General features: G+C 38.1%; 1 pseudogene across 1 annotated transcript; it reads left to right on the top strand.

Moving 5' to 3' along the window:
• The first annotated feature begins 20,812 nt into the window (after positions 1-20,812).
• On the top strand, positions 20,813-21,764 carry LOC101018275 (annotated as a pseudogene). Its single transcript, XR_160062.5, has one exon. The product of XR_160062.5 is annotated as a UPF0488 protein C8orf33 pseudogene (transcript).
• The last annotated feature ends 5,216 nt before the right edge of the window (positions 21,765-26,980 follow it).

A 26,980-nucleotide genomic window follows, 5' to 3' on the forward strand; every position in this document is an offset into this window, starting at 1 on the left:
TCCCTGTCTTGTGCCAGCTTTCAAAGGGAATGCTTCCAGTTTTTGCCCATTCAGTATGATATTGGCTGTGGGTTTGTCATAAATAGCTCTTATTATTTTGAGATACCTTCCATCAATACCGAATTTATTGAGAGTTTTTAGCATGAAGGGCTGCTGAATTTTGTCAAAGGCCTTTTCTGCATCTATTGAGATAATCATGTGGTTCTTGTCTTTGGTTCTGTTTATATGCTGGATTACGTTTATTGATTTGCATATGTTGAACCAGCCTTGCATCCCAGGGATGAAGCCCACTTGATCATGGTGGATAAGCTTTTTGATGTGCTGCTGGATTCGGTTTGCCAGTATTTTATTGAGGATTTTCGCATCGATGTTCATCAGGGATATTGGTCTAAAATTCTCTTTTTTGTTGTTGTGTCTCTGCCAGGCTTTGGTATCAGGATGATGGTGGCCTCATAAAATGAGTTAGGGAGGATTCTCTCTTTTTCTATTGATTGGAATAGTTTCAGAAGGAATGGTACCAGCTCCTCCTTGTACCTCTGGTAGAATTTGGCTGTGAATCCGTCTGGTCCTGGACTTTTTTTGGTTGGTAGGCTATTAATTATTGCCTCAATTTCAGAGCCTGCTATTGGTCTATTCAGGGATTCAACTTCTTCCTGGTTTAGTCTTAGGAGAGTATAAATGTCCAGGAAATTATCCATTTCTTCTAGATTTTCTAGTTTATTTGCGTAGAGGTGTTTATAGTATTCTCTGATGGTAGTTTGTATTTCTGTGGGGTCGATGGTGATATCCCCTTTATCATTTTTTATTGCGTCTATTTGATTCTTCTCTCTTTTCTTCTTTATTAGTCTTGCTAGCACTCTATCAATTTTGTTGATCTTTTCAAAAAACCAGCTCCTGGATTCACTGATTTTTTGGAGGGATTTTTGTGTCTCTATCTCCTTCAGTTCTGCTCTGATCTTAGTTATTTCTTGCCTTCTGCTAGCTTTTGAATGTGTTTGCTCTTGCTTCTCTAGTTCTTTTAATTGTGATGTTGGAGTGTCAATTTTAGATCTTTCCTGCTTTCTCTTGTGGGCATTTAGTGCTATAAATTTCTCTCTACACACTGCTTTAAATGTGTCCCAGAGATTCTGGTATGTTGTATCTTTGTTCTCATTGGTTTCAAAGAACATGTTTATTTCTGCCTTCATTTCGTTATGTACCCAGTAGTCATTCAGGAGCAGGTTGTTCAGTTTCCACGTAGTTGAGTGGTTTTGATTGAGTTTCTTAGTCCTGAGTTCTAGTTTGATTGCACTGTGGTCTGAGAGACAGTTTGTAATAATTTCTGTTCCTTTACATTTGCTGAGGAGTGCTTTACTTCCAACTATGTGGTCAATTTTCAAATAAGTGTGATGTGGTGCTGAGAAGAATGTATATTCTGTTGATTTGGGGTGGAGAGTTCTGTAGATGTCTATTAGATCCACTTGGTGCAGAGTTGAGTTCAATTCCTGGATATCCTTGTTAACTTTCTGTCTCGTTGATCTGTCTAATGTTGACAGTGGGGTGTTGAAGTCTCCCATTATTATTATATGGGAGTCTAAGTCTCTTTGTAAGTCTCTAAGGACTTGCTTTATGAATCTGGGTGTTCCTGTATTGGGCGCATATATATTTAGGATAGTTAGCTCTTCCTGTGGAATTGATCCCTTTACCATTATGTAATGGCCTTCTTTGTCTCTTTTGGTCTTTGAAGGTTTGAAGTCTGTTTTATCAGAGACTAGGATTGCAACCCCTGCTTTTTTTTGTTCTCCATTTGCTTGGTAGATCTCCCTGCATCCCATTATTTTGAGTCTATGTGTATCTCTGCATGTGAGATGGGTCTCCTGAATACAGCAAACTAATGGGTCTTGACTCCTTATCCAGTTTGCCAGTCTGTATCTTTTAATTGGACCATTTAGTCCATTTATATTTAAGGTTAATATTGTTGTGTGTGAACTTGATCCTGTCATTGTGATATTAGCTGGTTATTTTGCTTGTTAGTTGATGCAGTTTCTTCCTAGCATTGATGGTCTTTACATTTTGGCATGTTTTTGCAATGGCTGGTACCAGTTGTTCCTTTCCATGTTTAGTGCTTCCTTCAGGATCTCTTGTAGGGCAGGCCTGGTGGTGACAAAATCTCTAAGCATTTGCTTGTCTGTAAAGGATTTTATTTCTCCTTCACTGATGAAACTTAGTTTGGCTGAATATGAAATTCTGGGTTGAAAATTCTTTTCTTTAAGAATGCTGAATATTGGTCCCTACTCACTTCTGGCTTATAGAGTTTCTGCCGAGAGATCTGCTGTTAGTCTGAGGGGTTTCCCTTTGTGGGTAACCCGACCTTTCTCTCTGGCTTCCCTTAACATTTTTTCCTTCATTTCAACTTTGTCGAATCTGACAATTATGTGTCTTGGAGTTGCTCTTCTCAAGGAGTATCTTTGTGGCATTTTTTGTATTTCCTGAATTTGAATGTTGGCCTGACTTACTAGGTTGGGGAAGTTCTCCTGGATGATACCCTGAAGAGTGTTTTCCAGCTTGGTTCCATTTTCCCCCTCACTTTCAGGCACACCAATCAGACGTAGATTTGGTCTTTTCACATAATCCCATATTTCTTGGAGGCTTTGTTCATTTGTTTTTCCTTTTTTTTCTCTAGACTTCTCTTCTCACTTCATTTCATTCATTTGATCTTCAATCATTGATACTCTTTCTTTCAGTTGATCGAGTTGGTTACTGAAGCTTGTGCATTTGTCACGTATTTCTCGTGTCATGGTTTTTATCTCTGTCAGTTCGGTTATGGCCTTCTCTGCATTGATTATTCTAGTTATCCATTCTTTCATTCTTTTTTCAAGATTTTTAGTTTCTTTGCACTGGGTACGTCGTTCCTCCTTTAGCTCTGAGAAGTTTGATCGACTGAAGCCTTCTTCCCTCAACTCATCAAAGTCATTCTCCTTCCAGCTTTGATCCGTTGCTGGTGATGAGCTGTGTTCCTTTGGAGGGGGAGATGTGCTCTGATTTTTTGAATTTTTTGAATTTCCAACTTTTCTGCCCTGCTTTTTCCCCATCTTTGTGGTTTTATCTGCCTTTGGTCTTTGATGCTGGTGATGTACTGATGGGGTTTTGGTGTGGGTGTCCTTTCTGTTTGTTAGTTTTCCTTCTACAGTCAGGACTCTCAGCTGTAGGCCTGTTGAAGATTGCTAGATGTCCACTCCAGACCCTGTTTGCTTGGGTATCAGCAGCAGAGGCTACAGAAGATAGAATATTGCTGTACAGCGAGTGCTGCTGTCTGATTTTTGCCCTGGAAGCTTTGTCTCAGGGGTGTACCCTGCCATGTGAGGTGTGAGGTACTGGTCTGCACCTAGTGGGGGATGTCCCCCAGTTTGGCTACTCAGGAATCAGGGACCCACTTGAGCAGGCAGACTGTCCGTTCTCAGATCTCAACCTCTGTGCTGGGAGATCCACTGCTCTCTTCAAAGCTGTCAGACAGGGTCATTAACATCTGCAGAGGTTTCTGCTGCTTTTTTTTTTTTGCTATGCCCTGTCCCCAGAGGTGGAGTCTACAGAGTCACACAGGCCTCCTTGAGCTTCGGTGGGCTCCACCCAGTTCGAGCTTCCCAGAGGCTTTGTTTACCTCCTTAAGTCTCAGCAATGGCTGGCACCCCTCCCCGAGCCTCGCTGCTGCCTTGTAGTTAGATCTCAGACTGCTGCACTAGCAATGAGGGAGGCTCCGTGGGCATGGGACGCTCCCGGCCAGGTGTGGGATATAAGCTCCTGGTGTGCCATTTGCTAAGACCCTTGGTAAAGTGCAGTATTAGAGTGGGAGTTACCCGATTTTCCAGGTGTTGTGTGTCTCAGTTTCTAAAGGGATTCCCTTATCCCTTGCACTTCCCAGGTGAGGCGATGCCTCGCCTTGCTTCAGCTCTCACTGGTCGGGCTGCACCAGCTGACCAGCATCGATTGTCTGGCACTCCCCAGTGAGCAGAGCCCAGTACCTCAGTTGAAAATGCAGAAATCACCCATCTTTTGTGTCACTCACGCTGGGAGCTGGAGACTGGAGCTGTTCCTATTCGGCCATCTTGCTCGCACCCAAAGTGAGTATTCTTAATCACCTACTTTAAAGATAAGAAAAACATATAGAAATTAAGCAATGTACATAACTCACTTTTAATGCATTAACATGTCAGGATTTAAGTTTATAACACCACTTTAAAAAAATAGTAATTTATTTTATAACAGATTCAGTGTACATGTAATTGTCACTGATTATTATAATCTACAAGGATGGAGAGATGTATAAACTTTGAATAAATTGAGTCCTCTAAAAGTCATATATACAAAAAAATCCATAGCTGGATTCTCTTGAAAAATTCTATGTCAATCATTTCCAATCAGGAACGTCTCAATTGATCCCACAGTTATAACACTGTAGAATTATATACTCGCAAAAAAAAATTTGTAAATAAAATCACATTGTGGATGTGCTAACTGGGGCAGTTCATCTTTAAAGGAGTCCTAAAATTAATGATTTTATAAAATAACAACCAAAACGTAATTATACTTCTAAGCTATACCATAAATTAAAACTTTTATGTATCAAATTTTCTCAGTGATAATACATTATATTTTATATTAACAAAATTTTATTTTTAAAAGCAATTTTAGATTTATAGGAAAATTGAGCAGCTGGTACTAAAAGTTTTAATAATATCCTCTCTACCCAGTCTTTGCACACTGTTACCCCGATTATTCATCTTTCACTAGTATGGTATATTTGTCATAATTAATAAAGCAATATTGATACATTGTTATTAACTGATTTCATTCTTTATTCAGATTTCCTGAGTTGTTACCTAATATCCTTTTTTCTGTTCCAGGATTTCATCCAGTATATCATACTAAATTTAGTTGGCCTCTCTATTTAGACTCCTCTTGGAGAGGACATTGTCTTTCTTGCTCTACTTGTTCCAGCTTCAGCCTTTGGGAGCTCTTTCAGCAGACTTCTTTCTTCCTTTGACATATTGTTACCAATGTGACTTATTTTTAATGCACTTGTTTACTTTCTGGCCCTACAAGATGCTCCAGGATTATCTTGTATATTTTCCACTCCTGGCTTAGAATCAGCTGTTTCTCCAGGGAGTCCTTGTTCCTTTTATTATAAAATGGTATTTAAAAATCAACATTTGGCTGGGTGCAGTGGCTCATGCTTGTAATCTTAACACTTTGGGAGGCCAAGGCAGGTGGATCACCTGAGGTCAGGAGTTTGAGACCAGCCTAGCCAACATGGTGAAACTCAGTCTCTACTAAAAATACAAAACTTAGCTGGGTGTGGTGGTGGGTGCCTATAATCCCAGCTACTTGGGAAGCTTAGGCAGGAGAATCACTTGAACCCGGGAGGCGGAGGTTGTAGTGAGCCAAGATCATGCCATTGCACTCCAGACTGGGTGACAAGAGTGAAACCCTATCTCAGAAAAAAAAAAAAAAAAAAAAGCCAAATAGGAGCAGATCTGGTCTACATCTCCCAGTGAGATCAATGTAGAACATGGGTGATTTCTACATTTCCAACTGAGGTACCTGGGTCATCTCATCAGGACTGGTTAGACAGTGGGCACAGCCCACAGAGGGCAAGCCAAAGCAGGGTGGGGGGTGACTTCACCCCGTAAGTGCAAGGGGTCAGGGAACTCCCTCCCCTAGCCAAGGGAAGCCATGGGGGAATGTGCCTTGAGGAACTGTTCACTCCGGCCCAGACACTATGCTTTTCCCACCATCTTCACAAATCGCAGACCAGGAGATTCCTTCAGGTGCCTATGCTACCAGAGCCCTGGGTTTCAAGCACAAAGCTGGGTGACAGTTTGGGCAGACACCAAGCTAGCTACAGGAGTTTTTTTTTTTTCATACCCCACTGGTGCCAGGAATGCCACCAGGACAGAACCATTCACTCCCCTGGAAAGGAGGACGAAGCCAGGGAGCCAAGTGGTCTAGATCAGCGGATCCCACCCTGACAGAATCCAGCAAGCTAAGATTCACTGGCTTGAAATTCTCACTGCCAGCACAATAGTCTGAAGTTGCTCTGCGACACTTGAGCTTGGTGGGGGTTTGGGGTATCCGCCATTACTAAGGCTTGAGTAATGGAGCTGACAAAAATTTTGAACTGACCAGAGCCCACCACAGCTCAGCAAAGCTGCTGTAGCCAGACTGCCTCTCTCAGTTCCTCTTCTCTGTGCAAAGCCTCCAAGCAATATGGGACTATGTGAAAAGACCAAACCTACATTGGATTGGTGCACCTGAAAGTGATGGGGAGAATGGAACCAAGTTGGAAAACACTCTTCAGGGTATCATCCAGGAGAACTTCCCCAACCTAGCAAGGCAGGCCAACATTCAAATTCAGGAAATATAAAGAACGCCACAAAGACACTCCTCGAGAAGAGCAACCCCAAGACACATAATCGTCAGATTCACCAAAGTTGAAATGAAGGAAAAAATGTTAAGGGCAGCCAGAGATAAAGGTCGGGTTACTCACAAAGGGAAACCCATCAGACTAACAGCAGATCTCTCAGCAGAAACTCTACAAGCCAGAAGACAGTGGGGGCCAATATTCAACATTCTTAAAGAAAAGAATTTTCAACCCAGAATTTCATATCCAACCAAACTAAGCTTCATCAGCAAAGGAGAAATAAAATCCTTTACAGACAAGCAAATGCTTAGAGATTTTGTCACCACCAGGCCTGCCTTATAAGACCTATTGAAGGAAGCACAAGATATGGAAAGGAAAAACCAGTACCAGCCAGTACAAAAACATACCAAATTGTAAAACCATCACACTAAATATGGAAAGGAAAAACTGGTACCAACCACTGTAAAAACATACCAAATTGTAAAGACCATCGACATTATGAAGATACTGCATCAACTAACAGGCAAAACAACCAGCTAGGATCATAATGACAGGATCAAATTCATACAAAACGATATTAACCTTAAATGTAAATGGGCTAAATGCCCCAATTAAAAGACACAGACTGGCAAATGGGATAAAGAGTCAAGATCCATCAGTGTGCTGTGTTTAGGAGACCCATCTCACATCCAAAGACATAACATAGGCTCAAAATAAAGGGATGAGGGAAGATTTACCAAGCAAATATAAAGAAAAAAAAAAAAAAAGCAGGGCTTGCAATCCTAGTCTCGGATAAAACAGATTTTAAACCAACAAAGATCAAAAGAGACAAAGAAGGGCATTACATAATGGTAAAGGAATCAATGCAACAAGAAGGGTTACCTATTCTAAATAAATATGTACCCAATACAAGAGAACCCAGATTCATAAAGCAAGTTCCTAGAGACCAACAGAGAGACTTAGAATCCCACACAATAACAGTGGGAGAATTTAACACCCCAATGTCAATATTAGACAGATCAATGAGACAGAAAATTAACAAGGATATTCAGGACTTGAACTCAGCTCTGGACCAAGGAGACCTAATAGACATCTATAGAACTCTCCACCCCAAATCAGCAGAATATACATTCTTCTCAGTACCACATTTCACTTATTCTAAAACTGACTGCATAATTAGAAATAAAACACTCCTCAGAAAATCCAAAAGAACAGAAATCATAACAGTCTCTCAAACCACAGGGCAATCAAATTAGAACTCATGATTAAGAAACTCCCTCAAAATAGCACAACTACATGGAAACTGAAAAACTTTCTCCTGAATGACTCCTGGGTAAATAACAAAATTAAGACAGAAATAAATTAGTTCTTTGAAATCAATGAGAACAAAGACACAATGTACCAGAATCTCTGGGACATAGCTAAAGCAGTTTTTAGAGGGAAATTTATAGCATTAAATGCCCACAGTAGAAAGCAGAAAAGATCTAATATTGATACCCTAACATCACAATTAAAAGAACCAGAGAAGCAAGAGCAAACAAATTCAGTAGCTAGCAGAAGATAAGAAATAACTAAGATCAGAGCAGAACTGAAGGAGATGGGGACATGAAATACCCTTCAAAAAAATTGATGCATCCAGGAGCTTGTTTTTTGAAAAGATTAACAAAATAGATAAACTGTTAGCCAGACTAATAAAGAAGAAAAGAGAGAAGAGTCAAATAGACACAATAAAATAGTGATAAAGGGAAGATGACCACTGATCCCACAGAAATACAAACTACCATCAGAGAACACTATAAACACCTCTATGCAAATGAACTAGAAAATCTAGAAGAAATTGATAAATTCCTAGACACATACACCCTCCAAGACTAAACTAGGAAGAAGTCAAACCCCTGAATAGACCAATAACAAGTTCTGATATCGAGGCAGTAATTAATAGCCTAACAGCTGAAAAAAGCCCAGGACCAGATGAATTCACAGCCAAATTCTCCCATAGGTAAAAAGAGGAGCTTGTACTATTCCTCCTGAAACTATCCAAACAACAGGAAAAAAAGGACTCCTCCCTAACTCATTTTATGAGGCCAGCATCATTCTGATATCAAAACCTGGAAGAGACACAACAAAAAAGGAAAATTTCAGGCCAATATTCCTGATGAACGTCAGTGCGAAATCTCAATAAAATACTGGCAAACCAAATCCAGCAGCACATCAGAAAGCTTATACTCCATTATCAAGTCTTCTTCACCCCCGGAATGCAAGGCTAGTTCAACATATGCAAATCAATAAACGTAATCCATCACATAAACAAAACTGATGACAAAAACCACAGGATTATCTCAATAGATGCAGAAAGGACCTTTGATAAAATTCAACACCCCTTCATGCTAAAAACTCTCAATAAACTAGGTATTGATGGAACATATCTCAAAATAATAAGAGTTATTTATAACAAACCCACAGCCGATATCATACTGAATGCGCAAGAACTGGAAGCATTCATTTGAAAACCGGCACAGGAAAAGAGTGCCCTTTCTCACCTCTCCTATTCACCCTTTCTCACCTCTCCTATTCACCATATCCAGGGTAATCAGGCAAGAGAAAGAAACAAAGGTTTTCAAATAGGAAGAGAGGAAGTTAAATTGTCTGTTTGCAGATTACATGATTGTATATTTAGAAAACCCCATCGTCTCTGCCCATAATCTCCCTAAGTTGATAAGCAACTTCAGCACAGTCTCAGGATACAAAATCAATGTGCAAAAATCACAAGCATTCTTATACACCAGTAACAGACAAACAGAAAGCCAAATCATGAGTGAACTCCCATTCACAATTGCTTCAAAGAGAATAAAAAACTAGGAATCCAACTTACAAGGGATGTAAAGGACCTCTTCAAGGAGAACTACAAACCACTGCTCAAGGAAATAAGAGAAAACACAAACAAATGGAAAAACATTTCATGCTCACAGATAGGAAGAATCAATATCATCAAAACGGCCATACTGCCCAAAGTAATTTATAGATTCAATGCTATCCCCATCAAGCTACCACTGACTTTCTTCACAGAATTAGAAAAAACTACTTTAAATTTCATGTGGAACCAAAAACGAGCCTGCATAGCCAAGACAAACCTAAGCAAAAGGAACAAAGCTGGAGGCATCACGCCACCTGACTTCAAACTGTTCTACAAGGCTACAGTAACCAAAACAACATGGTACTGGTACCAAAACAGATATATAGACCAATGGAACAGAACGGAGGCCTCAGAAATAATACCACACATCTACAACCATCTGATCTTTGACAAACCTGACAAATAAAAGCAATGGGAAAAGTGTTCCCTATTTAATAAATTGTGTTGGGAAAACTGGCTAGCTACATGCAGAAAACTGATAATGAACCCCTTCCTAAGACCTTATGCAAAAACTAACTCAAGATTGATTAAAGACTTAAATGTAAGACCTAAAACTATAAAAACCCTAGAAGAAAACCTAGGCAATACCATTCAGGACATAGGCATGGGCAAAGACTTCATGACTAAAACACCAAAAGCAATGCAACAAAAGTCAAAATTGACAAATGGGATGTAATTAAACTAAAGAGTTTCTGTACAGCAAAAGAAACTATCATCAGAGGGAGCAGACAACCTACAGAATGGGAGAGAATTTTTGCAATCTATCCATCTGCCAAAGGGCTAATATCCAGATTCTAAAAAGAACCTAAACAAATTTACAAGAAAAAAAAAAAAAAACCCATCAAAAAGTGGGCAAAGGATATAAACAGACACTTCTCAAAAGAAGATATTTATGTGGCCAACAAACATATGAAAAAAAGCTCATCATCACTGGTCATCAGAGAAATGCAAATCGAAACCCCAGTGAGATACCATCTCGTGCCAATTAAAATGGCAATCATTAAAAAGTCAGGAAACAACAGATGCTGGAGAGGGTGTGGAGAAATAGGAATGCTTTTACACTGTTGGTGGGAGTGTAAATTAGTTCAACCATTGTGGAAGACAGTGTGGCAATTCCTCAAGGATCTAGAACCAGAAATACCATTTGACCCAGCAATCCCATCACTGGGTATATACCCAAAGGATTATAAATCATTCTACTATAAAGACACACGTCCATGTGTATTTATTGCAGCACTGTTCACAGTAACAAAGACTCAGAATCAACCCAAATGCCCATCAATGATAGACTGGATAAAGAAAATGTGGCACATATACACCATGGAATACTATGCAGCCATAAAAAAGGATGAGTTCATGTCCTTTGCAGGGACATGGATGAAGCTGGAAACCATCATTCTCAGCAAACTAACACAGGAACAGAAATCCAGACACTCCATGTTCTCACTCATAAATGGAAGTTGAAAAAAGAGAACACATGGACACAGGCAGGGCCCATTGGCAGGTAGGGAACTAGGGGAGGGATAACATTAGGAGATATACTTAATATAGATGACCGGTTGATGGGTGCAGCAAACCACCATGGCACGTGTATACCTACATTACAAACCTGCATATTCTGCACATGTATCCCGGAACTTAAAGTATAATTACAAAGAAAAGAAAATCAACAGGCCCGGGCTGGTGACTCATACCTGTAATCCCAGCACCTTGGGAGGCCAAGGCAGGCAGATCACAAGGTCAGGAGTTCAAGATAAGCCTGGCCAACATGATGAAACCCCATCCCTACGAAAAATACAAAAATTAGCCAGGCGTGGTGGCGAGTGCCTGTAATCACTGCTATTCCAGTGGCTGAGGCAGGAGAATTGCTTAAACCCAGGGGGCGGAGGTTGCAGTGAGCCAAGATCGCGACATTGTACTCCAGCATTTGAGTATTAAGTGTGCCCGTAGTTACCAGGGTGTTATTTATTTTGGGTGTGTCATGGTTGTGCTTTTGTGTATTTATATAAACATCCTTGAATATTTCTACATATAACCACCTGTATCTATATTAAGTTAAACATGAGTTCTCCCTGATGTCTACAACTGTAATGATTACCACATGGATTATTCAAGACTCTTCCCCTAGTTGACCTGCAAATTTCCACACCAACTGTGAGAAATATAACTCCCAATGTTTGCCATTTATAGGCTTAATTGTTCAGTGCCCGTATATATGTATCGCAGTATAAGAACTGTTAACCAGAATCCAATGAGAAATAATTTTTATCAGCTAAAGTACAGTGCTTTTGTGCAGCTCATTTTGCCTTTATTCTGACAGATTCCATTCCTTTTCAAAGATATTTAAGACCTTTTTCTCTCTCCACCTTACTAAGGTTATCTCATACATTGTAATGCAGTGAATTTCTTCTGTAAAGTCTGCATTGCTCCTGGAATCCCCTGACCTTCTAAATTATTTTCTAAAATTTGCCTGCATTATGGTAATTCTTTGTGTCAAAGAACTTCTATTGCTTTTGGCAAATGCATAATGTTGCCAAAATGTCCACCATTACAATATTGCACAGAATCATTTCACAGCTCCCCAGATGCCCTGTGCTTAACCTAATCTTCCCTTTCCCTGAACGCCAGGCAAAAACTGATCTCCTTCTTTATAGTTTTGCTTCTTTCCAAAATGTCATCTAATTGAAACCATACAGCATGTGGCCTTTTCACACTGGCTGCTTTCATGTAACAATATGCATTTGAGTTTCCTCCATGTCTTTTCATGATTTGAAAGCTCATTTCTTTTTACTGCTGAGTAATATTCCATTTTACAGGTATCTTATAGTTTATTCATTCATCTATTGAAAGACATCTTGGTTGTTTTCCATTTTGGTAACTACCAAGTAACAATAAACCTGCTATAAACATTTGTGTTCAGGATTTTTTTGTAGACATAATTTTTCAGTGTAATTGGGTATATACAGAGGGACACAATTGCAGATTATAATGCAAGGCTATGTTTAGCTTTGTAAGAAACAGACAAAATGTCTTCTAAAGTGGCTGCACCATTTTATAGTCACATTTGAAAACTGAATGAATGAGAGTTTCTCTTGCATTGCATTCTCAACAGCATTGGTTGTTGCGAGTAATTTGGATTTTGGCCATTCTAATGGTGTAGTTGTTTCTCATTGTTGTTTTAATTTACTATTCTCTAATAACATAAGATGTTGAGCATCTTTTCATATGCTTATATGCCATTTGTATATCTGATTTGGTGAGTTGAATGTTCAGATCTTTTGCTCATTACATAGAATTATTTAAATGCCTTGGTGTCATTCGGATTTAGCTCCTTTACTGGATATGTGTTTAAAATATTTTCTCTCATTCTGTGGCTTATCTTCTCATTTACTTAGCAATATCTTTCACATAACAGTTTTTAAATTTAAGTAAGTTCAATTTTTTTTAATTTTTTTCTTTGATGGATCATGATTTGATCAAACCCAATGTCACCTAGATTTTATCCTATGTTATCTTATGGAAGTTTTCTAATTTTTGTTTTACATTTAGAAATAAGGTCTATTTTAAATTAATTTTTGTGAAAAGCATAAGGTATATGTCTGGATTCATTTTTGCATGTATGTGTACAATTTTTTGATGATTATTTGTTGAAAAGACTGTCTTTTCTCAATTGAATTTATTTTGCTCTGTCAAGGATCAGTTGACTATATTTGGGAGTGTCCATGTCTGGGTTCTCTCCTCTTTTCTATTAATCCACTTGTCTATTCTTTTACGAATACCTCACTGACTTAATTACTGTAGCTTTATAGTACTACTTGAAATTGAGTAGTGTCAGTTCTCCAACTTAGTCCTTCTTTGTCAGTATTATGTAGACTATTCTGGGTCTCTTGCATTTCCATATAAATTTTAAAATCATCCTTTGAGATGAAGTTAAAAAATAGAATAAAGTTGCCAATAACCACAAAGTAACTTGCTGAGAATTTATTAGAATTGCATTAAATGTATACATCAATTCATGAAGAATTTATATCTCAACATTATTGAGTCCACCTATCCATGAAAGTGGTACATCTCCATTTATTTAGATCTTCCTTTATTTATTTCATCAGACTTAACATTTTCCATATACATGGTATATGTCCTACACATATTTTGTTGTTGATATTTCATTTTTGCTGGGGGAAGGAGTGAAAATTGTATTTTGTTTTCAAGTTCAATTTTCACTTGTTCACTGGTGGTACATGAAAAGACAATTGACTTCTATTAACCTTGCATCCTGCAACCTTGCTATAATCATATATATTGGTTCCAGGAATTCTTTCAGTTTTACTAAATATATAATTATGTCATCTGTGAACAAACGTAGTTTTCTTTTTTTCTTTCTAATCTGTATATATATTTTTTCTTGCCTTGTTGCACTAACGAGGACATCCAGTAGGATGGTGAGTAAGAGTGACAAAAGAAACAACCTTGTCTTCTTCCCAATAATAGAAGAAAAGTATGTCATTTCTCACCATAAAATATCATGAAGGCCTATTTTTTAGATGTTCCAGATTAAGTTGAGGATTTTTTTATTCCTAGTTTTCTAAGACTTTTTCTCATAAATAGATGTTGGAGATGTTGGATTTTGTCAAATGCTTTTTCTGCATCAATTGACAGACTAATAAAATAGTTCTTTAGCCAGTTAATATAGTGTATCACATTAATTGATTTTGATTTTTAAATGTCAGATCAGTCTGGCATGCCCAAAATAAATTCCACTTACTGTGATGTATAACTATTTTTATGCATTTTAGATTCAATTAGCTAATATTTTATCGAAAATTTTTGCATCTATATTCATAAAATATATTGAGCTGTAGTTTTCATTTCTTGTAGCATATTTTCCCAGTCTTGATATTAAGATAATGCCTGCCTCCTTGAATGAGTTAGGAGGTATACCTCTTACTTCTATTTTCTAAAAGTGATTATAGAGAACTGATATTATTTCTTCCTTAAATGCTTGGTGGAATTCATCAGTGAAAGAATCTGGGCCAGATGCTTTCTTTTTTGAAAGATTAATAATGATTTATCAATTATTTAAGTAAATATAGATCTATTTAGGTAATGTATTTCTTTTCCCTAGCTTTTGATAGTTTATATCTTTCAATGAATTGATCCATTTCATCTAAATTACCAAATGTGTCAGTATACATTTGTTTGTGATATTTTTATTATCTTTTTAATGTTTATGGAATCAATATTTGTAATTTGTGTCTTCTCCCTTTTTCACTTGGTTAGCCTGGCTATGGATTTATCAATTTTATTGATGTTTTAAAGGCATTGCCTTTTGGGTTTATTGACTTTCTCTCTTGACTTCGTTTTTTCAACTTTACTGGTTTCTGCTCAAAGTTTTATGTCTTTTCTTGTGCTTACTTGAGGTTTAAATTGCTCTTCTCTCTTTACTTTCCTAAGGCACATTTCTATTATTGATTTTAGATCTTTCTTCTTTTCTAATATATGCATTTGCTGCTATAAATTTACCTCTAAGCACTGCTTTTACAGCATTCCATGCATTAAAATATAAAAAATAAAAACAGGACTTGTAATGCAAAATACATCTGCAATCTCAGATTTTAAGAATATCTTAAAGTTTGAGACATTTATTTAAAGATACAACAGAAGGACTATTAGGAGACAAGAAACTGTGGGTGAAAAGAATTATCTTTTCTCTTTTTTTAAATCACCTTTTATTTTAAGTTCAAGGGTACAGGTGCAGCATATGCAGATTTGTTACATAGGTAAACGTGTGCCATGGTGGTTTGCTGCACAGATCAACCCATCATCTAGTTATGAAGCCAAGCATCCACTAGCTATTCTTCTTGAGCATCCCATAAATTTTGATGTACATTTCATTTTGTTTAGTTCAAAATATTTTTAAATTTCCCTTGAGACTTCTTCTTTGACCTATGTGTTATATAAAAGTATGTTATTTAATCTCAAACTATTTGGGGATTTTCGAGTTTTTTTCTGGTACTGATTTCTAGTTAAATTTCATTATAGTCTAAGAATACACGCAGTAAGACTTCTATTCTTTTAAATTTGTGAGGGTATGTTTTTCAGCCCAGGATGTGGTCTATTTTGGATAAAGTCCCATATAAACTTGAGAGGAATATGTATTCTGCTGTTACTTGATTAACTATTCTGCTGTTACTTGAACGGTTAGATTCTGTTCATTGTTAGTGCTATTCAGTTGAACATTTTCCTGATTTTTACTTGTTGAAATTAGCTGTTATTAATATAGGGATGTTGAGATTTCCAAACATAATATTAAATATTAAATTTGATTATTTCTTCATGCAATTTTATAAATTTTTGTCTCATGTATTTAGATGCTGTGTTGTTACCTGAAAAACTTAAGAATTATTATTTTTTTGAGTAATTGCCTCTTTCTCATTATTTAATGCCCATCTTTATCCTTAATAATTTTCCTTTTTTTTTTTTTTTTTTTTTGAGACAGGGTCTCATTCTGTCTCCCAGGCTGGAGTGCAGTGGCACAATCAAGGCTCAGTACAGCCTTGACTTTCTGGGCTCAAGTGATTATCCCATTTCAGTTCCCTTCCACCCCACACTGCCCCCTACCATACACCCTCCCACCACCGCAAGTAGCTGGAACTATGGTTATGTGCCACCATACCTAGATAATTTTTTATATTTTTTGAAGAGATGAGGTTTCACCATGTTTCCCAGACTGGTCTTAAACTCCTGAGCTCAAGCAATCCATCTGCCTTGGCTTTGCAAAGTGCTGGAATTACAGGCATGAGCCACCATGGCCAGCCTCTCCTTCACTTTAAATGATAATTTCAATGGATATAGAATACTAGGTTAGTGGGATTTTTTTCTTTTATTTCTTTAAATATTTACTTCATTCTCTACTTGCTTGCATGGTTTCTGACAAAAATGTTTAAAATAGTTCTTAGTCTTGCCCCTCTACACTTATTCACTCCCTTGCCACCATGGCTTCTTTCAAAATTATTTGTCTTGGGTTTTCTCCCATGATATGCTTAGGTGTAGATTTTTGGTTTTTATTCCTGCTGGTGTTCTCTAAGATTCCTGGGTTTGCAGTTTGGTGTCTATCATTAATTTTGGGAACTTCTTGGCTATGATTACTTCAAGTACAATAGTTCCTCCTTATCCATGGTTTTGCTTTCCACACTTTCAGTTACCCATGAGTCACTGTGTTCTGAAAGTACTTAATGAAAAATTCCAGAAATAAACAATTCATAAGTTTTCCATTGTGCTTGGTTCTGAGTATTGTCATAATTTTTCTATTTTATTATATTGTTAATCTCTTCTTATGCCTAATTTATGAGTTAAACTTTATCATAGATATGTGCATGTAGGAAAAAACATAGTATGTATATGCAGGGTTTCGTACTATCTGCATTTTCAGGCATCCACTGGAGGTCTTTGAATGTATCCCCCATGGATAAGAGGGAACTACTGTACTTCCTCTGCACTTCTCTGCTCCTTTCTCTCTTCTTCTTCTAGTACTTCAATTTTACATGTTATATTTTTGCAATTGTTCTTGGATATTGGAATGGAGGTTGTAGTCTTTTTCCTCTTTGTAATTCAATTTGCAATGTCTCCTTTGATATATCTTTAAATTCATTGTCTTTTTTTTCTTGTTTATGTTCAGTCTAGTAATGAGCTTATGAAAAGCATTCTTCATTTCTATTGCAGTGTTTTTACTTTCTGTCATTTTCTTCTGATTCTTTCTTAGAGTTTTTAGTATTCTGCTTACATTATTCATCTGCTCTTGCATACTTATACTTTTTCTATTACAGTCCTTAACATAACTAATCATAGTTATTTTTAATTATTTATTTGATTATTGCAAACATTGTTTCATATCAAAGTGTAGTTCAGATGCATACTTTGTCTCTTCTGACTGTGTTTTTCCTTTTCTTTTTGTATAGCCTTATGATTTTTTGTTAAAAGTCAAACATGATGTATCAGATAATGAGAACTGAGGAAAATAGGTCTTTAGTATGAGGTTTTATGTCCGTCCGTCCAGCTGATGGGTTGTGCTTCATGTTTTCCATAGCTATAGATGGCAGAGACTTTAGTTTCCTCAGTGCCCTTGTTTTTTCCACACTGGATTTCCCTAAGAATTCCTTCTTAAATAGAGTCTGTGTTTTGTAGCTCTTTCCATTCTAACCCATTGTGATTATTCTGGAGCTGTGTTGATGTGGTGGTAAGGTTTGGAGGAGGTCAGCATATCTCAGTCTTTTAGTGGGCTCAAGTCCCTGAGTTGGACTTCAGAAGTGTTTCTTAGTGTTTTTTTTTTTTTTTTTTTCCTTCCATTAGGTAATACAGGAAAGCTAGAGAAGGATGTAGGGGGCTAACTGCCCTTCTCCATGGTCAAATAAGATGCTGGTAAAGTTGTTTCCCTTGAGGAGTAAACCTTGGCTATGGAGAATGCTCTAGGATTATTTCAAAATGGTACTTTCCCCCAATTGACCAAGATATGAGAGATGTTTTCTAAGATCATCACTATGAAAATCTGGTGGGCTTCCTGAAGATAAAATCCAAGAAAGTGTGAGGGGCCTCCTTCAGACTGGGCCTCCCCAAATTTTTACTCTCAAGCTAGTCTATAGTGAGCCTCCAACAATTCATCCTACCAGTTTACGGCTTCAGTGGCACCTGCTCCAGGTAAGTTTATCTAGGCTATGATCTAACATTCCATTCATGAGATTTCTCCATTCTGTTGTGTGTAGATTTAGATTATTTATTCTTTCTGCTGTATAATTTTCAATTGTGTGAATATTAACACAACTTATTTATCCTACTCATTGTTGATGAACATTTCCAGTTTTTGTGTCTCACGACTAGTGATACCATGAACATTCTTGAACATGATTTCTGGTGAACATACACCCACATTTCTGTTGGATATATACATGAGAGTAAAAATTCTGGGTTATAGGGGATGCATATATTGGGCTTTATTAGACACTTCCAAGTTGTTTTCCTAAGTGGATGTTCCTCGAATGATGTATGAGTTCCAACTACCCCACTTTCTCATCAGCACTGAGTATTTTCCAACTTAGTCATTTTAGTTATTCTGGTAGAGGTGGTGTAATATTGCATCGTGGTTTTAATCTGCATACCCCAGATGACTTATAAAGTTGAGCACCTTTTATTTCTGTTTATTGACCATTTTAATATATTCTCTTTTCTGAAGTGTCCAAATCTTCTTCCCACTTTTCTACTGGGCGATTGCTCTTTTTCTCATTGACTTTAAGAGCTCTTTATCTATTCCAAATGTGTATTCTTTTGGGAGGGAATATAGATATGTCAATATATTTTTTAATTTGTATTTTCATTGGCATACTGTCATTTAAAACTGTGACTTTCAAAAGAATGTGGTTTGGCCGAAACACTCAGTACAGGCCAGTAGCCTGTATATTCACTGTTCCACAAAAGAGAAGGCACATACTGTATGTCTTGGTAGAATTATGGTTAAGAATTCCTCTGACTCTCCAAACTAGGCCTTTGTTATTAATATTAACTATTAGGTTCATGCAAATATAATTGCAGTTTTTGCAATTACTTTTTTTCCCCATAAGTTATTGAGGTGCAGGTGGTATTTGGTTACATGAGTAAGTTCTTTAGGGATGATTTGTGAGATTTTGGTGCACCCATCACCTGATCAGTATACACTGCAGCATATTTGTAGTCTTTTATATCTCGCCCACCTCCCACCCTTCCCCCAAGTCCCCAAAGTCCATTGTATCATTCTTATGCCTTTGCGTCCTCATAGCTTAGCTCCCACATATCTGTGAGAACATATGATGTTTGGTTTTCCATTCCTGAGTTACTTTACTTAGAATAATAGTCTCCAGTCTCATTCAGGTCACTGCAAATGCTGTTAATTCATTCCTTTTTATGGCTGCATAGTATTCCATCATATATACATACCACAGTTTCTTTATCCACTCGTTGACTAATGGGCATTTGGGTTGGTACCATAATTTTGCTATTTTGAATTGTGCCACTATAAACATGTGTGTGCAAGTATCTTTTTTGAATAATGACTTCTTTTCCTCTGGGTGGATACCCAGTAGTGGGATTGATGGAGCAAATGGTAGTTCTACTTTTAATTCTTTAAGGAATCTCCACACTGTCTTCCATAGTGGCTGTACTAATTTACATTCCCACCAGCAGTGTAGAAGTGTTCCCTGTTCACCGCATCCATGCTAACATCTACCGTTTTTTGATTTTTTAAAATTATGGCCATTCTTGCAGGAGTGAGGTGGTATCACATTATAGTTTTGATTTGCATTTCCCTGATCATTCGTGATATTGAGCATTTTTTCTTATGTTTGTTGGCCATTCATATATCTTCTTTTGAGAACTGCCTATTCATATCCTTAGCCACTTTTTGATGGGATTTTTTTCTTCTTACTGATTTGTTTGAGTTCATTGTATATTCTAGATATCAGTACTTTGTCAGATGTATAGATTAGGAAGATTTTCTCCCACTCTGTTGGTTGTCTCTTTACTCTGCTGACTGTTCCTTTTGGCATGCCAAAGCTCTTTAGTTTAACTAGGTCTCAGCTATTTATCTTGGTTTTTATTGCATTTGTTTTCAGGTTCTTGGTCATGAAATCCTTGCCTAAGCCAACGTCCAGCCCTATACAAAAAATCAGCTCAAGATGGATTAAGGACTTAAACCTAAGAACTGAAACTATAAAAATTCTAGGAGATAATATTGCAATTATTTTTAAATGGCAAAAACTGCAATTACTTTTGCACCAACCTAACATAATTTTGTTAAGCACGAGCATGGAGTGGCATGCTAGAACAGAGGAATTACACGAGAAGATATATTTAATTTGAAAAGGACTGCATGTTTGAATTTTCTGCATTTTCAGTCTTCTTTATTTTCTCTTATCTATTTACCTTTTAAAGTAGGTTGCATTAGAATGCACTGTATTGCCACGCATTGCTCCTGTGTCCACCAGAATCTCATGATCCTCATGTTGGTTTCTAATGATCTTTCAAAAGCCCACACAAAGAAACCAATGCATCACTGATTTCAATCATGGAAAGCAGCCAGGGGAGCTTCTATGTTCTCAGATTCTTCAAAGAATTGCCTAATCTTCTGAGAAACTCTCAAATTCTTCCTTTCCCCTATGTTATTATTAGAAAGCTGAAAATGAAACAGAGGAAGTGTAATCAGTGGGGAAAAAATTATATTTTCCATTCTTCTGAAACCCACCCCCATTCCCAGGTAAAACATGTACACATGGATCTGAGTCTTCCTGTCTCTACACAGTCTTGAAGTTAATTCGCCCTTAATGTTTATGCTGGTAGGGGATTCCATTTTCAATTTTGTAAAGGTAGCTAGGAGGCTGGGAGAAAAAAGAAACTAATAAATCAGTTGAAATGGCAAATCTAAAATAAACATGCATTAACAGCTAAGACCGTCATAGTTCTGGTGGCCACTGCGGCACATGGTGGCCCTAGGACATCTTGCCAGGGAGGGGGTGGCGTCCCCAGGCCCGGGTACTCCCCATGAGTCCCGCAGACACCAGCTTCCTGGCCCAGTTTCCAGCACCCGGAATCCTCCCACTGCCTGCCTCTGCCCAGGGCAACCCACGTGCAGTAATGCCAACTCCAGACGTTAGACGATGAAGGCAGTGCAGAGTCAAAAATACAAAAGAATAAGAAGAAAACCCGGAACACGGCCTCTGTGGCAAATGGAAGATAGAAGGCCTCAGAGAAACCTGCCCCAGAGGAAGTTCCCCTAAGGGCTGAGGCCCAGGTGCAGCAGTTGGCCCAGGAATTGGCTTGATGTGTGGAGCAACTGGAACTGGGCCACAAGAGGCAAAAACCCACCCCGACACAGGAAGAGCAGGTTATTGGAGCAATCCAAACCCTGCGCAGCAAAAGAACGTCCCTGCCCCGGAAGAGGCAGCTGATGCCCTCCTTGTTTGGAGACTACAGGGCTCAGATGGAAGCCGAATGGCGTGAGGCCCTGCGGGCTCACAGAGCTTCTGCTTATTCAGCCCAGGTGTAGCCTGTAGATGGAGCCACCAGAAACAAGAGCCGAAGGGTCTGCAGGCCTCGCCCTTTATGGAGAGCCAAAGCCACTCTGGACACTCATGATGAAGAGTTTAGGTTCAGTTTCTTTTAGCTTCTCCCCCAACCTGGAACAATCCCTCTCCCTTGGGGTGGTGTAGGGGTTTGTTTTGAGTGCAGAACCTTTCCAGGACTTCTGTTGGCAGAGAACCCTGGGGTTGGTCTGTCCCTGTCTGGTCCAAGGATTTGGAGCTGTTGTGAAGGTGTGAGACCATCAGATAGGCACAAGACCCCATTTGTTTTCTGATGAAGTGTTCTCTCTTTCAGAAGAGAGACAGAGAGGTACATTTAGAAAATATACAATAAATTGGAGTGTTCAAGGTATTGTAGAAAGAATATTGTACTCAGCCTTTAGGATTAGATTAAGTGGCTATTGGTAACAAAGAGTAGTGGAGAAGCTATATACACGTACACTGGTTTTCACTTTTGAAAGGAATCCCTGTCAAACAGTTTAGTGCTTAATGCTGTTATGTCACATTGCCCTAATGTCTATTTTTGATAAAATTGGATAACGAGTGAAAGAGTGTGCTGACCACCTGTGTTAGAGGAAGTACAGAAGATTCAGGAGTCTGGTATCCCCGGGTCCAGTCCCTCACCGGGGTCCTTTGTCCATGTTGCCTTCATTCCTGAGCAACCTCCTCAGGGAATCAGCATGGCACCCACCAGGCCAGGCTCTGTTCTTAGGTGGCAGGAGCTTCTTGCCCTAACAATTCTGGCCTGAGACCTGGATTGAGCCTCAGCAGACTTCTTGTCTAAATGTTGGCCATGTCAGTCTCAGGCCCTCTGTTGCATGGGATTGGGAATCTTCAGGTGACCTAAGCCTCATTGTAGCTTGATGGTTGCTGGGGTCTTCCAAACTCAGTTCCCAGACTAGATTGATACCTGGAGCCCAGCTGCCTACTCAGCATTTCCACTTGGGTGTTTCATAGGCATTTCAAACTTGACATGTTTAAAATACTTGATTAGGCTCCAGTTTCCCTTTGGCTTCTGCTTTTCAGTGAATGGCACTACTGCCTGTCTAGTTGACTCAGCAGCAAGCCTTGTGTCATCCTCGATTGCTGTCTCTCCAGCACTGTATACTTTTTTTTTTTTTTTTTTTTTTTTTTTTTAGAAGGAGCTTTGCTTTTGTCTCTACCAGGCTGGAGTGCAATGGCGTGATCTCGACTCACTGCAACCTCTGCCTCTAGGGATCAAGTGACTCTCCTGCCTCAGCCTCCCCAGTAGCTGGGATTACAGGTGTGTGCCACCATGCCCGGCTAATTTTGTATTTTTAATAGAGATGGGGTTTCTCCATGTTGGTCAGGCTGGTCTCAAACTTCTGATCTCATGTTATCCACCCACCTGGGCCTCCCAAAGTGCTGGGATTACATATATACTTTTAATACTTCGACTGGCATATCAGCTCTGTCTTCAAAATAAATCTTGAATATTTCAAAAAAAAAATAGTTAAGACCACATTCATCTAAGGATTGCTGAGAATTATTGGCTGGCCACGGTGGCTCACACTTGTAATCCTAGCACTCTGTGAGGCCAAGGCAAGTGGATCACCTGAGTTCAGGAGCACAAGACCTGCCTGTCCAACACGGTGAAACCCCGTCTTTACTAAAAATACAAAAATTAGCCATGTGTGGTGGTGCACACCTGTAATCCCAGCTACTCAGGAGGCTGAGGCACGAGAATCACTTGAACTCAGGAGACAGAGGTTGTAGTTATCCAAGATCATGCCACTGCACTCCAGCCTGGGCAATAGAGTGAGACTCTGTCTCAAAAAAGAAAAAAAGAAGTATTAATATATTTGGTTGTTTATGAATCAGATACACAGAAAGGTTAAGAGATCATATAATGCACACAACATATTTGATTAACCATTTTGCCGATTTGCAAATAAATCTTGCACCCATAACAAAAGGTATTCATTGATACATACAAATAGTTAAGTTTGAATTTGCTGTCCATGAAAGAAAGCAAATAAATCAGAGAAGTGACTTTAAACATATTTAGCATGGGAACCCAGTTCAATTCTCCTTCTCAACATGTTGCCATTAAGTCTTAAAATCAACTAGAGTGAATTTTTGCAAATGATCTGACCAGGTATTTTGAAGGAAGTGAGGCTCAAAGGATTTAGAGTTAAATACTAAATATTCACCATTTTCTTATCCATACTGCCCAACAACCAGATAGTAAACAATTACACAAACCTCTTAAATGTTTTTGAAGGTTGATACATCCTATGGAGATTAACATTACTCATATAGTGATACTGATACTGTCTGTAATCTATCAGGTGTATCGAAGCACCTTGCTTTACCTTGGTAAGAGGAAAACGAGATGGTCAGATTGCAAAGCCCATCGACTTTGATATTTGATCTTGTCTAGACCGTTGATGTCCCTTCCTTTTAAGGACAGTAGCCAACTGCTTTGCTTCAATAATTTGGTACTAGGGCATTTTTAAAATGCCATGCTCTCCTGCTATCCCTTACTATCCCAAACATCTATCTTTCTACTTTCTTTATGACTTAGTAACTCAGTAGGCTTAGTTATGCTTAGTTTAATCAAAATTTCTCAAGACCAAGAACCAGGAGGGCTCATCGGCTTACTACTGTCTGTGAACTAATTAGAAAAATGGTAACTAAATTTTAAGTCTCTAAAATAGTTGCACATTGTGGATTTGTTGTAATAGCGTTTGAAAGCAATTGTGTTGTCTAAACTTGAATACTAGTTTTTCAAAACCTGACATAATTAAAGTTTATAATAAATAGATAGATTCAAGATAGTATGGCCAACACTTTTTCAGAAAAGGGGGAAAAAGGTGGAGCTGCAAAGAGCAATGAATGAATCAGAGGTCTATGATACTGACAAAAATGGTGGTAATATCACCACCTACACATTTGTATAAACTTCATTTTATATCAGTTATACCAACAGACTAACCCTGTGGGGTTACAATCAGCAAATAGTATTATACCCATTTTAGAAAAGGAGGCATTAGATCATTGGAGTGAATTCTTTTTAACAACCGAGCTAGGTCTAGAATCAGAGTCTCTAACTTCTTAGTCTATGTGTATAGCAATGAGAACATGTCAAAGCAAAAACAAAACCTCCAGAGAATTCAGATTGACTTTTGGAAACAAAATAATGTTTATTTATTTCCAATGAATTTGTTATAAGACCATTTAGAGTTACTATTTGTTTCCTGTTACTCCATGCACTATTCTAGTGAATCCATTTAAAATGTACAACAGTCCTATGAAGTAGAAACTATTATTTCCATGTTTCAGATAATTTGCCAAAAGTTACATCTGGTGATCACTAAAGCAATCGTTATCAATATCTTATCAACAAACATATGAACTAAAAAAAATTCCTAAAGAACTTAGTGCCAAGAACTTGATTATTAATTACACACTACAATAAAAAAGAGCAAGGGCTACTTGAAGAAATGGTTGAATCTTGGGCTGGGGCAGGATGTATGATGAAACTGGAGACTCTTGTAGTGCCAGAAACTAAAGAAATATCTGCAAAAAAGGAAAAAGAAATCCCGCAATGATAGAGGTACATCAAAACAACACGGGGGTCAGACAAAAGACCTTCAATGACTAAAACTGACATAATTTAGCAACAAAATAATATAATATTCGGTTATAACCTAAGGATAAAACAAATGTCCATGGGTTCATATTGCCATAAATAAATGATTGTCAGGTGCAGTGCTGCACGCCTGTAGTCCCACCTGCTCAGAAGGCTGAGACAGGAGGATTACTTGAGCCCAGGAGTTTGAGACCCATCTAGGCAACATAGCAAGGTCTCAAATCTAAAATAATAACAATAGATGGAATAAATAAATTGGAAAAATAGACAAATCTCCTGGGCAGAAAGATTTCAAATATTCAATGTAGTTACTCTGCTCTCAAAGAGATGGAGCTCTCCTTAAGTACGGCCTGTGCATAGTGACCTCCTACAAAAGAGTATAGTATGGAAAGTGGGGAAAAGTAACTTTACAGTGGAGAAATCTGACAAATACTATCTCAGTCAAGTGGTCAATGTCAACATCATCAGTAATAAGTCATGTTGATGACATGGTATCTTTGATGTGATGTGATAAAAAGGGTTCTTTACATCCATGATCTTTCTTCTGAATATCCATAATCCCAATTCAATCATGAGCAATTCATCAGTCAAAGCTCAGTAGAGGGACATCCTAAAAAACATCTGCCCAGTACCACTCAAAACACTCAAGGCCCTTAAAATTTTGGCCCTGAAACTGTCCCTACAAAGAGGAACCTTAGGAAGCGTGACAGCAATATGAAATGTGGTTTCTGGGATAGAATCCTAGAACAGAGAAAGGGCATTAGGTAAAAACTGAGGAAATCTGAATAAAGTATAGAATTTAGTTAATAATAACATATCATCAATACTGGTTCATTAATTGTGACAAATGTACCATACTAATGTCAGAAGCTAATTATAGGGAGAAGCAACTTTCCCTATCTTTGCAACTTTTCTGTAAATATAAAGCAATTCAAAAATTTAAAAAAGTTTAATTTTTAAGAACTGTAGGCCAGGCGCAGTGGCTCAAACCTGTAATCCCAGCACTTTGGGAGGCCGAGACGGGTGGATCACGAGGTCAGGAGATCGAGACCATCCTGGCTAACATGCTGAAACCCCCTCTCTACTAAAAAATACAAAAAACTAGCCGGGCGAGGTGGTGGGCGCCTGTAGTCCCAGCTACTCGGGAGGCTGAGGCAGGAGAATGGCGTAAACCCGGGAGGCGGAGCTTGCAGTGAGCTGAGATCCAGCCACTGCACTCCACCCTGGGCAACAGAGCGAAACTCCGTCTCAAAAAAAAAAAAGAACTGTATAACTTTGGAACAAAGTTTAAAACAATTTTTTTTTAGTTTAGAAAAGTAAATCTGAAAGAAGTAAATTCATTTAATCAACACATCAGCTCATTAGTTTGTTTGTTCATTCATTGATACCTTTTATTATTCAACAAATACTCTTGTGTCTACTTCGTTGCAGCATAGCACTATATCATAAAGGCTTCACAACTCTATAATGGGTGTTTTCTCTATCTAATGCCTTGTATACCCTTGAGAATATGTTGTTTACTATGCTGGGGAGTTCGAAATTCCAGCACAGTGCAGCAGACCATTTGGTGAAATCCTGAAAAGAAAGGAGGGCAATATTGAAGGGCAGGTGCTACTCAAAAGATTACTATGGATGGAGGATTTCTCGTAACTGGATTTTGATGATAGATTATATTGCACAGATTGGTCTATCGAAAATGTATTTGATTATTTTTTGACTACGTAGTCTTCAAATGCACTGCAGTGTTAATCAGAGCTTGTAATAACTACCTGTTATTGGTTGACCTGTGACATTAACCTGTTCTGATAGTGGCAATGAAAGTCAGTCTTTGAGTACTATGTTCAATTTACTAAAAATATTTAGAATACTAAAGTATTTCCAAAGACAAATCTTTTGTGTGACAGATATAAAATAACACCCGTAAGCTGAAGGGTCTTTCTTAGAAAAGCGTT

This window comes from Papio anubis, chromosome 2 (assembly GCF_008728515.1).
Source record: "Papio anubis isolate 15944 chromosome 2, Panubis1.0, whole genome shotgun sequence".
In the NCBI taxonomy this organism is placed as follows: Eukaryota; Metazoa; Chordata; class Mammalia; order Primates; family Cercopithecidae; genus Papio; species Papio anubis.